This window comes from Urocitellus parryii, chromosome 7 (genome assembly GCF_045843805.1).
Source record: "Urocitellus parryii isolate mUroPar1 chromosome 7, mUroPar1.hap1, whole genome shotgun sequence".
NCBI classification, from domain to species: Eukaryota; Metazoa; Chordata; class Mammalia; order Rodentia; family Sciuridae; genus Urocitellus; species Urocitellus parryii.
Genome location: NC_135537.1, coordinates 131,068,567 through 131,086,420, shown reverse-complemented (window position 1 = coordinate 131,086,420; position 17,854 = coordinate 131,068,567). Strand labels below are relative to the sequence as shown.

Genomic DNA, 17,854 nt, shown 5'->3' with positions numbered 1-17,854 from the left:
CCTAATGTTCACAATTAGTCCTGGAGTTCTTGCATCACAAAATTAATTTTATATTTGAATGATAAGTGATAATCTAATTAGTTATAATATTTTTATCACCTTTTTGGGAAAAATGCATAGTTAGCAATTTTCCATTAGATTTTGTTTTGAATGCTATTTTGGAGCAAAGAGAGAAAAGATCTTAATTTTTTTTCCTTTAGAATTGATCTGAGGTTTTTGTTTGTGGGTTTTTTAGTTTGACTGTTTTGATTTTATTTGTGTGTGTGTTTGTTTTTGTCTCTTCCTAGTTACCTATTCTTTGTTTTTGTTTTTCGTTGTTGTTATTTTTTGTTTTTTAATCATCAGTAATAACATAATGACATATAACAATACTGGCATTCAATATAAATTTTTCCTAGAACATTCAATATAAATTTTGCCCCTTCAATTTGTAGATTCAAATACACTCTTATTTCTGAAATGTTTTCTCATTGAAATTTGCCTTTAAATTGTTGGTCTTTTCCATTATCTTTCCTTGTTTAGTGACTCCAATTTTACAACTACTGAATATCCTTTGTCTAGCCCTGTTTTTATAATTTTCCCTCTATTTTCATTTCATTTGTCTTTTTATAAAATGCTGTTCCTGAATCTATTTGAATTTTTTTCATTGTGCTGTTTCTAATTTTGCTTTTCTTCCTGTAGTTATTATAAATTTTCTTTAACATTTTTCTTGTCTTCTTCAAGCTCATATTTTAGGTTCTTTTTATTACCTCTTCCCTCAGCTCTTATATTTTTATTCTGTCTTCTTGTTTTATAAAGGAAAATTATTCCTTGAGATTTTTTTTGGATAGATTGAAATGTTTGATCACAATTTTCATCCATTCCATGGCAAGATCCTCCCATGGGCTGAATTCTACCTTTTATTATTTTTCTTCTTTCTTTTCTTTTTCTTGTAGAATCCTTGTATCCATCCTGTGGTTTCTTGGTTTTGAATCCTTGACTGAAGTGAGTTATTGCTAAACTAAATATTTGTAAGCTACTTGTGTCAGGAGAGTCTAAGAATATGTTTTGGCCTAGCAGAAACTCACTTTGTGATTTCAAGTTGGAGAGAATTTATTTTAGCCTTTATCAGTCTATGATCAATGTTGACACATAATTTGGAGCTGTTATGGTATATTTTCCTCTCTCACTTTTAATCTTATGCCTTATCTGTAGTCTGTGTATTAGATTACAACTTGTCTGTGTATTTGATTCTTCATTTAGCCCTTCCTCTGCTTCTTGAATGCAACTCTAAAAAAAATGATGCAAAACTTTGTACCCTACTCTTGTTATTGCAAACAAGTTCTTTCAGTATTGGTCCTTTTGACTGCCCCCTTTTATTCACAGAATTATACTCATCTAGCTCTTGACGGCCATGGATTCCCTCTCTCCACTTCTTACCACTCTCCTATTTGATCTCCACTCTTCTCAAATCCTTCCATTCTATTTTATAGATTGGAGTTTTAGATATTTAATTGTTTCTTTGAAGACAGAATCTATATGTTTATTCTCCTGCTTGGTTTGGTAAAGGATGAGATCTGAGAAGAGAAAGTGCTAGATTTACTCTTATGTATTCAGACCAGAAGTATCCTTCTTGCTTATTTATTTTTCTCAAGGGTTTTAATGCCTCCTAATCCTACAAATAGATTATTTCAGCTAGTGGACGGAAGGAAGTCCAGAGTGGTAAATGTCACCTGTCCTGGTACCTCACAAGAAGTAAAGGTATTGAAGTAGATGTAGTGAAGGAGTTAAATACAGTGTGGCCTGGGGAACAGAAAAGTCCTTTCTTGGACAGAGGGAATTTAGTAGAGGCCTGGGAATACAGAAAGCTTCTTTTTGGTTAAATAAGCCAATTTAGAGGACTGATTTATTTTTTTTTCTTCTTCTTCTTTGGGTGTTTCCCTGCAGGAACTCATGCAGCCGAAATCTGGGGCCAATGGAACAGCAGTTACCGAATTCATCCTGCTGGGATTGGTGGAGACACCAGAGCTATGGCCAGTGATCTTTGTACTTTTCCTCCTTGCTTATGTGGTCACAGTGGGGGGCAACCTCAGCATCCTGGCAGCCATCTTGGTGGAACCCAAACTCCACACCCCCATGTACTTCTTCCTGGGGAACTTATCCGTGATGGACATTGGGTGCATCACTGTCACTATTCCCTCAATGTTGGGTCGTCTTGTGTCCCACAAGCATACAATTCCATATGGAGCCTGCCTCACACAGCTTTTCTTCTTCCATCTGCTGGTTGGGGTGGACTGCTTCCTGTTGACTGCTATGGCCTATGACCGATTCCTGGCCATCTGCCAGCCCCTCACCTACAGCACCCGCATGAGCCACAGTCCAGAGGATACTGGTGGCTGTGTCCTGGGCTTGTGCCTTCACCAATGCATTGACCCATACTGTGGCCATATCCACACTCAACTTCTGTGGCCCCAATGTGATCAATCACTTCTACTGTGACCTCCCCCAGCTCTTCCAGCTCTCCTGTTCCAGCACCCAGCTCAACGAGCTGCTGCTCTTCGCTGTGGGTTTCATAATGGCAGGAACCCCTGTGGTTTTCATTGTCGCCTCCTATATCCATGTGGCAGCTGCAGTCCTGCGAATCCGCTCAGCTGAGGGCAGGAAGAAGGCCTTCTCCACGTGCAGCTCCCACCTCACTGTGGTTGCCATATTCTATGGTTCTGGTATTTTTAACTACATGAGACTAGGTTCAGCCAAACTTTCAGATAAGGATAAAGCTGTTGGAATTTTTAATACTGTCATCAACCCCATGCTAAACCCAATAATCTACAGCCTCAGGAACCCTGATGTGCAGGCTGCCCTCTGGAGGGTGGTCCTGGGGAGGTGGTCACTGGTTTAAGGAAGTCTCAAGTGTCTCTTCTCCCTGTGGGTTTTTTTTGGGGGGGGATAAAGAAAAAAATCCTCTAGAGCCAAGAACTAGCCCAAATAGTACAGAACAACTTCTATCTCCCTGAACTTGAGGACTTTTTGTAAGGGATAATTATCATTTCCCAAAGAAGCCCTACCCAGTTATAGACAATGGGTTTATAGATTCCATCAGGCCAGTCCCTTCAACAAATTATAACTTCAGTTACTGTGGCTTCCCTTTACTGAGTAAAGGTGAAATGTAAGAACATGCAAATGCTTATAGATTCATATCCTAAGTGGAAGGACATAGACTCAGTTATGGTTTGGGTTCCAAAAGCATTTCAGAACTCCCACCCCTGCCGAACCCTGCCAAGAGATCATATTTTTCCCTCAAGTTCAGATATGGCTGTGCTGTTTATGAAATATAACCCGAGAAAGTAAAACAAAACAGAAAAAAAGTAGTTTTTCCTGTGATACAAAGATCTCATGAGACACAGAGAGGCAAAAGGAAAGCTATGCAGCTACATCGTCTCTAATAACTCTAAGTAATATGAAGCTTGGTACAGCTCACAGACATATTTCCAAATGCCAAACTTCATATGTATGATATGTCTTATGATACAGAAATGGATTTCCCGCATCCATCCTTCCCCGTACACGTCAAGTCTTTTGAAAAGAATTAACTATCTAAACATTTTTTAAGTATTTCAGCAATCCCAGATTACTCGTTATGAAATTTCCCCCCTAAATTCTCACTTTTATTGGCCAACCCTCACAGCTGAGACAATCTATAACTATAAATGCAAGTCACATGATGACTAGTTTCTCTAAATTTCCCATTGTCTGTAGGGGAGTATGGCTCTGACCTGGAACATTGGCTCATCCTGCTTCCTGTTTTCCAGACATTAGTCCAGCCACTATTTAGCTCTATCTTCCTTCCAGCATCCTTTTCAGTACTGATGGCCCCTTCCTGGCAACTCTCTGGTGCTATTGATATTTCTTTATTCACTTCTTGAAATCTTTTCTTTGACCTGCACCTATGATTTGGTTTCTCCATGAGATTGGATATGGGTGAAGGGATTTGCAGGATTAAAAAGAGAAGAAGGCAAGAGATATGGAAGAGAGAAGAAATACAAGATTGGAGATGGAAAGTTTGTAATAAAGTAAAAATTAAAAATGAGGAATAGGGAGGAAACAGGATAGAATTGCAAGCAAAGGAGGCTGAGAAGAAAGAAAGGAAGTATTGGAGAGGACCAAATGAAGTACCAGAGATGGTGGGGGATTGAGCAAGAATTGGGGAACTGGAAAAGATGACTTAAGACTGTTAAAAGATCAGAGGAGAGAGAAAATGGATGGAAGATGTGGGTTTCCCATACTGTGTTATCTAACAATAACCAGTTCTGGCAGTCCTGAAACCATCATTGTAGACCATATTTTTACTACAAAGAAAATAACATTTTCAGATTTGCTGAATGTGCTAAAGAATGCACAGGAGCTCATTCTCCACTTCTCTAGATTAAGATGCTTTCAGAAAGTCAGGAAGGATTATAAGATGAGAAAAGAGTATTTTGACCTGGATATTTTTAACCAACTTAGATCTTTAATATCATCAAGGTTTGCAACCAACTGCCCAAATTACAATTTTTGCCTGCCAACAGTGTCAAAGAACAGGGAAAACATGGGTCTTTCCTGATTCTCTGAGTCATCAGATAAACTTGAAGGATACAAAAGTGTGAGCTTCCTTCAAGGGTCAAGAAAAGTGTTGGGCCAGAACTGTGACATGACACGGTTCCCAGGTCATCACCTCTACCATCCACAGCATCTGTGACCCTGAATAAGTTCTTTCCCTTCTCTGGGCCTGTACCTGGCAGAAGGCACGAGGTAATCATCACGGTTCTCTGGTTCACTGGTGTTCTCTGGTTGCACTATCCTGAGTGAACAGAAGGGCTGTCTCAATCTGTTAACGCTGAGAGTCGCCATGTCTTCCACCATCAAGTCTTCCCACCAGTATTTGGCCTTGCAAGGAAAGGGAGTATCTTCTCTGCCTGCAAGAGCCCCATGCCTCTAGCATTTTTTTTTCCCATCGGGCCATTCATCTCAGGCCTCAAGGGATGACTCTCTCCACCATCATCACTAGAGCCAAGCAGAGTAACTGGGTTCAGCATCACAAAGAAAATTCCAGCTCTCCATTCACCTTCCAGGATCATAGGGTTTCTTTAACCACTCAAGAGATTTCTTTTCCTTTGGAATTGTTTTCTCCTCTTTTTTTTTAATTCCAAAGTAAAAATATCTCAAGACTTAAGTTTTTCATGGAATATGAAATACAACATGTTGGAAAAACTCACACATTACAGAATGTCATCGCCACCTTCCTACACATAGCCACAACAAAAAAGTAACTACTGTTAAGAATTTGTTGTTAAATTTCCAGAACATACACATGCACAATCATACACCACATACACACACACACTTTCCTAAATAAAAACTTAATGAACATATTTAGCAGTCAAATGTTTTCCAAACATCATAGTGTTTTGCAATTTACTTTTATCTCTCCCATTTCATAGTATAATTCTTTACATAAACCTACAAATCTGTCTTATCCATATTAAAAGCTGATTAATATTCCATTTTATATATATTTAACCAAACTCCATCCATGCAACTAAACTTACATCCTATTTTTGCAATTGCTAAAAATACAGAAATCAATACTTATGTACTTTTCTATACATCTGAAATTATCTCCATACAACTGAAAAGAACAGATGACATGTATGATAAAGGAAATACAATGCAAAATAAAAATTGGGTAAGTATTCTGGCTCTCTTTCGCCAAAATAATACACACCATTTTACATCTTGGATGGCAATGTATGAGAATGCCTATTAGTTTACATCTCTGACTTTATGGGTGTTATATCTTTTATCTTTGGAAATTAGATAAAATATCGGATAATTTTATGATTTAAGTTTCTTTGTTTTTAAGTGTGGTTAGATAGATTTTTATATATGTTTCTGATAGCTGTATTTTTTCTTCTTTGCAAATTGTCTGTAGCTCCCTCCCCACTTTGGGCTAGTTTACTTTTTAAATTTTTGAATTTTTATCTCAATTAAATTTATTTTAACTGTACATAAAAATTGTACATAGTGAAGTAAATGTTTTCATATATGTATATGTAATACTTATAATGATTGATAGAAACTCTTCAGGTTTTAAGATAGTAACTCTTAACCATATATGTTGCAAATATAGTCCCCAATTTCCCATTTATATTTAATTTTGTTTAGAGCATCTACTGCCCAAATTAAGTTTCACATTTCTGTGAACTTCACCTTCTTTGTTCCATGTCATGCTTAGGAAAAAAGACTTTTCCATTTAAATGCTGTATAAATATGTGTCAGTGATATTTTTCTAGTACTTCTACATGTGTCTAAATGTCAAATATTTGATGTATCTAAATATTATTTTGTGTGTGTTCTAATTTTTCAGTTGGTAGTAATTGTCTCATCACAGTAAAATGCAAGCTTGATCACATATATAATATACATGATCTATTTAGCCAAAGAAAAAATATTTGAACTAAAACCAGAACTGCCACCCAAGAAGTGAGTCTGTAGTCAAGCCCAGCCAAGAGAATTAACTGCTGAAATATACAGTCATAAACAGCCAAATTTAGAATCTCTGTAACTTAATATTCAGTGTCCAGAATACAACCCCAAATTTCCTAACATATGAAGAATCAAGAAAATGGAACACATTCTCTAGAAAAAGAAATATAGCAAGTCGAACTTTGAAATGAACTTGAAGTTGAAATTAACAAATATTTAAAGCAGTTATTATAACTACCCTAAAAATCCATGTTATTAAAAAACCATGTTTTCAATTTATGCAAATCTTAGTATAGAAATAGAGATAATTAAAGGAAATTCTAAAACTAAAAAATTATTTCCTAAATAAAATCTTAATGAACATATTCAGCAGTCAAATGGATATGACAGAAGAAAGAGTAAGCCAACTGGAAGATCAAGAAAAATTATCCAAGGTGAAGCACAAAGAGAAATAAAGTTTTTCAAAGGACAAATAAGGTAATATTTTTAAAGTCCAGCACATGAGGAATTAGAATACAAAAATAAAGGCATTTCCAGATCAAAGAAAGCTAAGATAATTTATCATTTATTGCTAATAGAACTGCAAATTCTATAGGAATTCTTCAGGTGAATGATACTAAATGGAAACTCTGATCCTCTCACAGTTATAAGGGGAAGACAAAAATTCAGTAAAAATGAACCAGGAGAGGAGAGTGAAAATTAGGCAGAAAAAAATATTTGAGAAAATAATGGCTAACAATTTTCCAAATTTGAGGAAAGATATGCATGTTATGAGAAACTAAACAAATACAAAACAGAATAAACACAAAGAAGTTCTCGTTAAGATTGAGGCTATAACACAGTACCAGAGCTCTTGCCTAGCAGGTGCAAGGCCCTGGTTTCAATCCCCAGTGCTGCAAAAGCAAACAAATGAACAAAAAATCAAAACAAAGAAATCTACACTAAGCCACATCAATGTCAAATTGTTGAAATCTGAACAAAAAGAGAAAAGTGTTGAAAATCTAAGTAATAAAGACATATTACATACTAGGGAACAATGAGCTAATTCACAGCTCAGTTGCTCATGAGAAATCATGGAACAGGCAGTAGCTAAGCAGATTACAGGCCAGCTGTCCTTGTCCTTCAAAATGTGTTTGTTTTTTTTTTTTTTTTAAATACTGCTGGGTATTTCAGCAACTCAGGAGACTGAAGCAGAAGAATCAAAGCCAGCCTCAGCAACTTAGCGAGGCCCTAAGAAACGCTACAACAATTTGTCTCAAAATTTTAAAATAAATAAATAAATAAAAAGGGCTAGGTATATGGCTGAGAGGTAAAGCACATTGGATTCAATCCCTGGTACCAAAACAAACAAAAACAATACTGTTGAATATAATTATATACCCAGGGACAGTGTCCTTTAATATTGAAGACAAAAGTAAAGGCATTTCCAGATCAAAGAAAGCTAAGATAATTTATCATTTATTGCTAATAGAACTGCAAATTCTGTAGGAATTATTCAGGTGAATGATACTAGATGGAAACTCTGATCCTCTCACAGTTATAAGGGGAAGACAAAAATTCAGTAAAAATGAACAAAAGACATTTAAAGACACTTTAGCAAGGAAGATATAGAAATGACCAGTAAATATGCAAAAGATGCTCAACATCCCCAGTCAACTGACAAATGAAAATTAAACTATAAGATAGCTAACACTGAGTTTGTCAGAGACTTTTTTCCCTTCACCAGAACATTTCTTATTTTTTTTTCAGTAAATAGAATGTTTTTCCAGACCTTCCCAGCTAACTTAATCAGGCAATGGTTCCTCTGATCCTATATAAGATCTCTAGTATCCTCTGAGCCTTCTGACTCCTTCCTCAGTCTTCTTCAAAAGCCGGGCTGACATCTCCACCATCATCTTTCCAAGCTTCAAGGAAACATCTCAGCAGTTTATTGGGACCATTTCCTGGCATTCTTACCAGGAGGTTAAATCCTGAGCCATGAAAACATGTTCCTATGTCAATTAATTCTCCTTATGTATCTCTACATTCAACCCCATCCCTTGGTCCTCATGATCCACTCTTACAGTTGTTCCTCTGCAAACAAGAGTAACTTAGAGCAGGATGTATCATCAGTGAATCAGTTCCCTACTGCTACTATAACAAATCATCACAAACTTAATAGCTTAAAACAACTAAAACTAATTCTTTCATGGTTCTGGAAGCCAAAAGTCTGAAGTGACTCCTATAAAACTCATTTTAGAGTGCTAGCAAGGCCAGCTCCTGGAGGCTTCAAGGAGAATCTCTTTCTTGGATCCTCCAGCTTCTAGTGGCTGCTAGCATTCCTTGACTTGTGGCCACAACACTCCATTTCCCACTTCTATCAACACATTGCCTTCTCCTCATCTGTGGTCAAATACCCACTGCTTCTCTCCTCTAAGAACACATGTGAGGACATTTAGGCACCACCTGGCTAATCCAGATAATATCTCCATCTCAAGGTCTCTAACTGCATGGGCTCGCTCTTGTCCAGCAAGGAGGTCCACGAAACAGGGTAGAGGAGAGTGTGGCTGCAGAGTCGTTATTCAAGACCTCCAGAGATCAAGCAGGAAGCAAGTCTGATTGTGCAGTTACCATGTATATATACTCAGGCAGTAGCTAAGCAGATTACAGGCAGCCACCAATACAATTTCCGGCCAGCTGTTCTTGCAGCGACCAATCGAGGGGCGGGCCTGGGGCAAGCACAGGGACTGAAACCCCTAGAGCTGTGCCTACTGGGTAAGGAGTTTGTCACTCAGAGGCCATTTGCAGACAGTAAATTATTTCCTCTTGATTTATTGAATGGGATTTCCTTTCTCATAGAATGCTGAGACCTGATCTTAATTATTTTGGAGGCACTGAGGGAAGTGGATGAAGTTCTTGAGGAAGACAAGAATAACCTCATGAGAGATCTGCTTCAAAGGCGGCATTTGCCTGGTCTTCAGGCAAAAATAAGCTGCTTTCTCTAGGAAGGGGGAAGGTGCTCTGACTTCAGGAAGTGGATTTAGGGGAGTCAGGATAAAAAATTCTCTGTTTATTCACTCAGACACGCCCATCCCAGGACTCGGAGTCTTGCATCTTCCCTACCAGGGCATAGCAGATTTGCCCAAGCTATACACTCAGTCTCCCTTGTAGCTCTGATTTTCAGCACCATGTGCCTATAGCTGCAGAACAGTCATATCTCACCAAATGTTCCATTGGAAGATTTATGGCTTTTACTACAAACCCTGAATTGATAATTGGCTAACCTGAGCTAAGTATTTTTTCTTCCAATGTTCCATCCCTATTCTTAAAATTCTACAGTTTTGATCATTGTTGTGGTTCTCACAACATTAGAATGCTAAAGCTTATATATTAGTGTTTCACCTCCACCTGTCCTTCACCCCTACCTGCCACCAGTGAGTCTTAGTGATTATTATGTTATCTATCACATATTGTCACCAACTCCACCTACCCCAAGCCATGGTGAATATATTCTGGAATTCCACCTCAAGAATATGCTTCCTAGGACTACTCCCAGTGCTGCCGAAGCAGAGTCTAGCACAAGATTGTCAAGGTGTGTGTGTGTGTGTGTGTGTGTGTGTGTGTGTGTGTGTGTGTGAGTTTTAGTCAAGAAGTCATCTCAGGGAGCAAGGCTGGGGTTATTTATTTGAAAGATGGTTCCAGGGTATAAGACTGAGTTATGAAGACAGGAAGACAGAGAAAGAAGACCCGTGCCTTACTGTGGGGCACACTACCCCAATCCCTGCTATGTACAGCAGAGACTTAATTGTGCAAGCACATACAGAGTGCCCTCTGGGATTGTGTGAAGAAGCAGGTAAACATTTATCCATTCTTTCCCAGTCCCATTGTCAAGCTGCCTCTGCATCTCTGAGCCCCACCTGTGCTGAGATGGAATACACTCCCCCATTATTCAGGGCATTAGAGGATCCCAGGGAAGAGGCCACACTGTAGGCTTGCAATGACCAGAAGCTTACAGGGAACTGTCCACTCCAGTCATGGCTGAAATAAGATGACAGGCTAAGCAGACATAAGTCAGGACATCAGATGTATCCGCTACAACCTACTTCATAGATTGTGAGGCCTGAAAGGGATTTCCAGACTGTGAAGTTCTTGGTTCCATAACTATGTGCGTAACAGAAACTCGTATTATCAATGCATAGGTCAATGTATTGTCAAATTCCTTCTAGAAGACTAATGAATCTTACTTATTTAAGGTTCACAGCATGATCCACGGCAGAGGATATGTGCATTTCATGGATGAAGAAACTGCGGCCCAAAAGGGTTCAGCAGTTTGCACAAAATAAAACTACTAAAACCCCAAAGAGCCTATCTGTCTATAATATTTTCCCTACTGCACCAGATCTCCCTGGTAGAAGAGAGAATACTCTCTCAGAGAATGGGTGTTGGGTAAGGAATTATTAGTGGGAATAGGTGTTGCTGGAACACCCTTTCACCTTCTCATATCTTCAGTTCATTTGTCTGTGATCTTCATGGGGTCTCTCAATTTCTAAGTGCCTGGCTTAGAGAATTATATTGGTAGACAGCCTCCCAGGAGTCCCACCATGAGATAGCTCTGAGCCACCTCTTCCAAAGTCATTATAGGATCCCCAAGTCATGGTCCCAGTGGCCCCAATAACAAGGCCCTGAGAGAAAGAGGTAAAGCACCACATTCCCGAGGGGTCATTAAGAAGCTGGGTTTGAAGAGGCTTCCCTTTCCTCATGCCTTTTCTCTGGGGCTTCCTCCTCCTCCTCCCCATATCCAAGGAAGTTCTGATATTGACTTGTCTCCATTCTAGACCCTGGTCTAACAGCTAGGAAAGAAGACACTCCTTTAGGAAACCCATGCCTAGTCCCAGTCACCCCTCTTACTCCCTGGGGGGCTGTGAGGATATGAGCAAGGCCTCTAGGCCTCAGTGGCCCCACCATTAAGCAGAGCTTGCATTACCTGCCCTCACTACTCCCTGCCCATGAAGCCAGAGCTAGAGAAAACCTAAATTCCAGAAAGTGCCAGATGTTTCCATGTGTATGAGGGGCTTGTATGTTACCCTTTGTTGTCTCTTGTTTTCCATCCTTCTCCTCTTCCCTGGGAGAGCTAATGTCTGAACACCCTGGAGGATAGCAACAGAGGCGATGTCTGCTTGCTCTTCCCTCAGTTATATTCCTGACATATAGCCGTTCACTTGCTTTCTGGGTGCAGTTCTTTTCTGGAAGAAAACTAACTGGCTTCTATTCCCGTTCCAGGTGAGTATTCTCACAAGTCCTTCCTCTGCTCTTACAAAACAGAGAAGGGGCCTCTGGGGCCATCAGCCCAAACCTAATATTATCCAGGGCGCAATTATGTCCCTGAAAGGGGAAAAAAAATGATGTAGGGGGAAAGTTGGGATAATGGGCCAGAGATCCTGGCTCCTTTTCTGGTCTTCTTTGCCCAGAACCCTGTCTCTTGGATGAAGCATGCACTCTGTTACTTTTAGGAGAGAGTATGAGGGGATTTGCAGAGTCCAGTTCACTCTCCAGGGTCTCCTGCATCAGGAAGCCCAGAGGCTTCCCTCCGCTGAAGTCCTGGTCAAGCTTTTCACCACTGGGAGCAAGTAGGGTTGGCGGAGTTCCAGAGCAGGGACTGTTGCTGCTCAGTGAGGGAAGCCCCCTGTGTGGTCATGCAGGAGAGTTCCTCAGCAGGCCACAGGTGAGCCTGTCAGACTCTCTGGATAACTCGGAGGGTCAGAATCCCACATGGACTAAGCAAGCAAATGTCAGGCCATCTGAGGATTGGCAGCAGCTGTCTTGGGGCTCTTCTGTCTGGCTCTGACTCATCTGTCTGTAAGATGGACCCTTCCTAATAATAGGAGTCTTATTTGGGGTAAGATCATATGTCCTGTGAATTGCTACGGGACCTGCTTGTCTCATCAACACAATGGCAGCCCTGCCACCACCTTGCACCCCACCCTCACTCATCACCTCCCTTAATTCGCACTAATCCATGAAAGTTTAGACTAATTCCAATGAGTTCAGAAAGTCCTCCAGGATGACCCAGCTAATACCAATACTCTCTTTTGCTGGAATTACATGGACATTTGAACCATCCGTTTGTTTATTTAAGTCATATTGAGTACCTACTATGCGTAGAATGTGGTGATGAGTCTTTCCATTGAAAGAGTTCATTAGACTTGTGTTCTGTCCTCAAGTCACAGAGAAGGAGGGCAGGTGTGCACAACTGAGAAATGATTCCACCAAAAGGTAAATAGAAATGAGTTCCAAGAAATTGTGTGTAGTTGGGGTTTAGGAAACAGGTGGGGGAGTTCCCAGGAAAGATGAATTCAGCAGCCAAGCCATTGAGACTAGTCTTGAAATATTTTGGCTGAGTTGAGGAAGGGTCATTGCAGGCAGCAAAAGCAACATGAGCAAGGAGGTGGAAATCACAGAGTCATAATTAACTGCTTAAAAGGAATCCAAGAGGGAAAATAGGTAGCAGTTACCTACTTTAATATAATGTTTGTTACCAAAAAAAATGTTATTATCCACTGATTTGTCCATTTGCAAAGCATTGATCAGTTACCAATTTCATCAGTTGATAATCAGGTAGGTATCCCTACCACATGTCCTGAACACACAGGATGGAGACCTCACTGGAAAGACTGGTCACTGAAGTAGTCTCACATTGGAGTTGACCTCTTGTTATAAAAAAATATGAGCAATGAGATGAAATTGAAATAGAGATCAATCTATATAGTTCACTGCAAGTATAGTGAAGGGTTCTTTGCAGAAGGTCTGTATAACCTAGAAGGTCTGGTGGCCTTCCATCCCCTATAAGGATGAAGCAAGGAAAATGGCAGCAAGAAGCCATAATCACACCTCTCAAATTGCAAATATATCAGAGATTCTCCATCCTGGTTGGACATTTGAGCCACCTGAGACACACACACTCATACTCCATGCTATGACTTTAATAAAGTGACTCGAAAAATCCTCAGGCCACTCCATGATGTGATGTTGGTGCCATCCCTATCCTCATGGGCACTTTCAGGGTAAGTGGAGGGTCCTTTACAGAAGGTCTGTATAACCTAAAAGAGCTTGTGGCCCCAGCCACCTTCTGGCCCCTCACCAGCAGCCCCTGCATAAGCCAGACAGCCCAGAGGATATTGGTGGCTGCATCCTGGGCTTGTGACTTCACCAATGCATTGCCATCAATTAAACTAATTAGATCAGAATTCCTGATGAAAAGCTTGGGCATCAGTATTTTCTTCTTAAAGCATCCCAGAAAAAATCCAATTACCATGGGGACTGGAAATCACATCTAACAGAGGGTTAGGAATCATAGCTGGAAATGTTGGTCACCAAACCTTTGTCAGACCCACCAAACAATTTGACAATCACAATCATTGGTGTCTTCTGATTCTTGCTATACTTTCACTTGACTTCATTCTTTAGAGAAGTTTTTTAAGACATTTCAAATTTCTGTAACTTTTCTGCATGTCAGCTTTTAAACTATTGTCTCTTCTTAAGGACTATCAAAGTAAAATGAGCCAGGACTATGTCTTAAATTTAAGAAAATGGAAAGAGCTGCTGATTGGAATTGCTCATTGAGTGGAATTTCCGAGACAGCAGCCATCGGGAGGGAGCTTTGAAAAATACTAATGCCCAGATCTCACCTTTAGTGGTTCTGATTTAAGCACCCTGGAGGTGGAGTCCAGATATCAGGACTAATATTTCTAATACACAACCAAGGTTGAGACTCCTACAAAACGCTTGATTCATGATTGCTTCTGTGTAGGTCTTATCTTTATTTCTCTATAGTCCCTGCTGATAAACAGCCATGGAACTGCTGACCATGCAGTCTTTTTGTATTTCTGGTCTCACCTGAAGACTGTACAGTCGGTCTCCCCCAAGGGCTTCTCCTTCAGTCCTGCTTCCTATGCATCTCAGATCCAAGACCAGCAAAGTCCATGCCACCATCCTGTGTGTTATTTTTCCTTTTTTATGACCAAGAGCTTTTAAAAACTTTTTTTGGAGATCATATCCCCAGACAGTCATATCAGTCATTACAGTATCTCTGATTTCTGCGATCTCTCTCGAACCACTCCTGCCTTGAATTGCACTGCCTCAATGATCACCCATTCCCTTCTGTGAGTTGCCAGACTCCGGCAACTTTCTAGCCTCTGGTTTTGCTCTATTCTGTGCAAGGGAATGACATTACATTCTTTTCCTCATGTTGTTATTGGTGCATGATAGTTGTACATGACGATGGGATTTGTACCTACATATAATATAACGATATAATTTGGCCAATATCCCTACCCAGCACTTCCTCCCTTCCTGCCTCCCACCCCTATTGCCTTTCCTATCCTGATCTCCCTTTGATTTTTAGGAGATGCAACCCCCCCCCCACACACACACACCTTTGTTTTCCTTTTTTCTCTGAAGCTTCTGTATAATGACATTAGTTTTAACTAAGCTCTGGCTTTGCTTATTCCAAGGGCAATAGAGACAATGATATTTTTGATCCAGAGTTTAATGTATGTAAAAGACAATTCAATATGGCTCTCTGTGTACATGCCTGCTTAACTGGAGGATATCCCCTTAAACTGATGTCTCATTGGTCAATCTACCATGCCTAGCTGAGGGCAGAACAAGTAGAAAACAAGATGCTATGCAATATAAAATTCTAATCACACCAAGAAGCAATCAACATTTGGGGTATGCTTACTGCTTTGATTTTGGAGAGGCCATATTAACAGAATAAATAACCTTAAATCAAGCTGCAATCCAAAGACACATAAGGGCTTCAGTAACAACAAGAACACTAGCAATTCATTGAACTAGAGATTTTGAACATACAATTCAGAGTAGGGCCCCTCACTGTGGAAAAACATACTTGGTGGGTCTGACAATCACAATCATGGGTGTCTTCTGATTCCTGCTATACCTTGACTTCATTCTTTAGAGAAGTTTTTAAACCTAGATTATGTTTTTAAATGTTTTCTAGTTTCTCTGAAAATATTAATTTTTCTATTGCAAAAATCTGCTTATTAGTTTGAGCTCATCCCTCAGAGGAAAAAAAAAAGGTAGGGAAATTCAACTAAACCTTATTACATTTAAAGTGGAAGTCTGCTTTTAATATGTTTTGCCAAGTATTCTGACCCTTTCAGCTAGGAGACTATGGGAGGTAGGAAGTGGGGGCAGCACTAGGCATCTCTAACAAGAGCAAAGTGAAGGTATTGAGGTGATAGAGGAGGTCGACCAGTAAGGTGTGGTTGGGGGTGGGAAAATATTCACGTAGACAGGTAGAAACATTCCCAAGGGACTTTGCAAGTAAGTGATTTAGAACATTTATGTTGTATAAATGAATACCCCCTCCTAGGACATTTCACTACAGCAACTCATGGACCCAGAAGCTGGGATCAATAGGACAGCTGTCACCGAGTTCATTCTACTGGGCCTGGTGGAAACAGAAAAGCTACAGTCCATGCTGTTTGTGCTCTTCTTCTTTGCCTACCTGGTCACAGTTGGGGGCAACCTCAGCATCCTGGCAGCCATCTTGGTGGAACCCAAACTCCACACCCCCATGTACTTCTTCCTGGGGAACCTATCAGCACTGGACATTGGGTGCATCACTGTCACTGTTCCTCCCATGTTGGATCGTCTTGTGTCCCACAAGCGTACAATTTCCTATGGTGCCTGCCTCACACAGCTCTTCTTCTTCCATCTGTTGGCTGGAATGGACTGCTTCCTGTTAACAGCCATGGCCTATGACCGATTCCTGGCCATCTGCCAGCCCCTCACCTACAGCACCAGCATGAGCCAGACAGTCCAGAGGATACTGGTGGCTGCGTCCTGGGCTTGTGCCTTCACCAATGCACTGACCCATACTGTGGCCTTAACTACCTCAACTTTTGTGGACCCAAAGAAGTGAATCACTTCTACTGTGACCTTCCCCAGCTCTTCCAGCTCTCCTGTTCCAGCACCCAGCTCAACGAGCTGCTGCTCTTTGCTGTGGGTTTCATAATGGCAGGAACCCCTGTGGTTCTCATCATCAGCTCCTACATCCACGTGGCAGCTGCAGTCCTGCGAATCCGCTCAGCTGAGGGCAGGAAGAAGGCCTTCTCCACATGCGGCTCCCACCTCACCGTGGTTTGCCTTTTTTATGGGACAGGCATCTTCAACTACATGCGTCTGGGTTCAGAGGAGGCTTCAGACAAGGATAAAGGGGTTGGGATTTTTAACACTGTCATCAACCCCATGCTGAACCCACTTATCTACAGCCTCAGAAACCCTGATGTGCAGGGTGCTCTGAGGCGAGTATTTGTGAGAAGGCAGTGGCTGACCTGAGAAGTGACAGGATTCCTCCTTTCCTGCCTTCTCTGGACAGGAAACTTTGCCATGAAGGCAACAATCAATTAAAAATGGTCCATAACCATTTTCCCTATCTCTTAATGCCTGAAGACTAGTGTTATGTGTTTGTCCTACAAGGAGACCCTGCATAATTCATTCGTTTACCCATTCAATAAGTACCTGTTGAATTACTTCTATAATTCAGACTGTCTTTGAAGAAATTGGTGGACAGAATAGACAAAAGTCCCTTGACTCGTGAAACTCACAGGCTGTAAAATTCAGCAAGATTTATTTAGACACCACACATAGTGTATCACACAGTGACACTGCTATAAAGAAAAGCAAGTGTGAGGGCTATAAAGTTAGATACTGCCAAGCAAGGTACCTGGGCACGTGGCTACCTTATTTTTTACTATGCCCACTTTCTGGGTGGAGTTGAAGCCCCAGAAGCCCTGTATGTCTGGGATCAATGTCAAGGGATATTGGAAATGGAAGGGGACATTGGAAATTGGAAAATTCCATTTGGTTCATCACAGCTAAAGTATCTAAAAATGTCACTGTAAAGTTTCCTTCTGGTGGGTATATGAGATTCCCTTCAGACCAGAGTGCAGAAAGTTTTCTTTAAAAACCACAGGCCCAGGACCAGGGATAATCTCACTCAACTTAGCCGTTCACTCCAAGAAGATCAGTTCCTTTCTCCACTGTCACATAAGAATCTCATGGATGTTTAAGGGACAGGAACAGTATAGATAAGGAAAAACTCCACAGAATAGAAATTACATTAATGTACACATGATCCATATTAAGATCAAAAAAAATAATGACCCATCTCCACCCCTTGTCATGTATTTTTATCTATTTGATAGGTCACCTTCCTCACACATATGGTAAAGCCTTTGAAAGAATATTTACATCCCAGCCAGGTTCTTGGCCTATTCAATGTGAAACACCCAAGATAACCTTCCTTTTCCAACCTCCTTGCTCAGAAATTTTACATATCATTAAATGT

General features: G+C 40.5%; 2 pseudogenes; both read left to right on the top strand.

Annotated features, from left to right (window-relative positions):
* Positions 1 to 1,932: 1,932 nt before the first annotated feature.
* LOC144256231 (olfactory receptor 3A1-like) lies at positions 1,933 to 2,878 on the top strand (annotated as a pseudogene).
* A 13,011-nt stretch (positions 2,879 to 15,889) lies between these two features.
* LOC144256234 (olfactory receptor 3A2-like) lies at positions 15,890 to 16,842 on the top strand (annotated as a pseudogene).
* Positions 16,843 to 17,854: the final 1,012 nt, after the last annotated feature.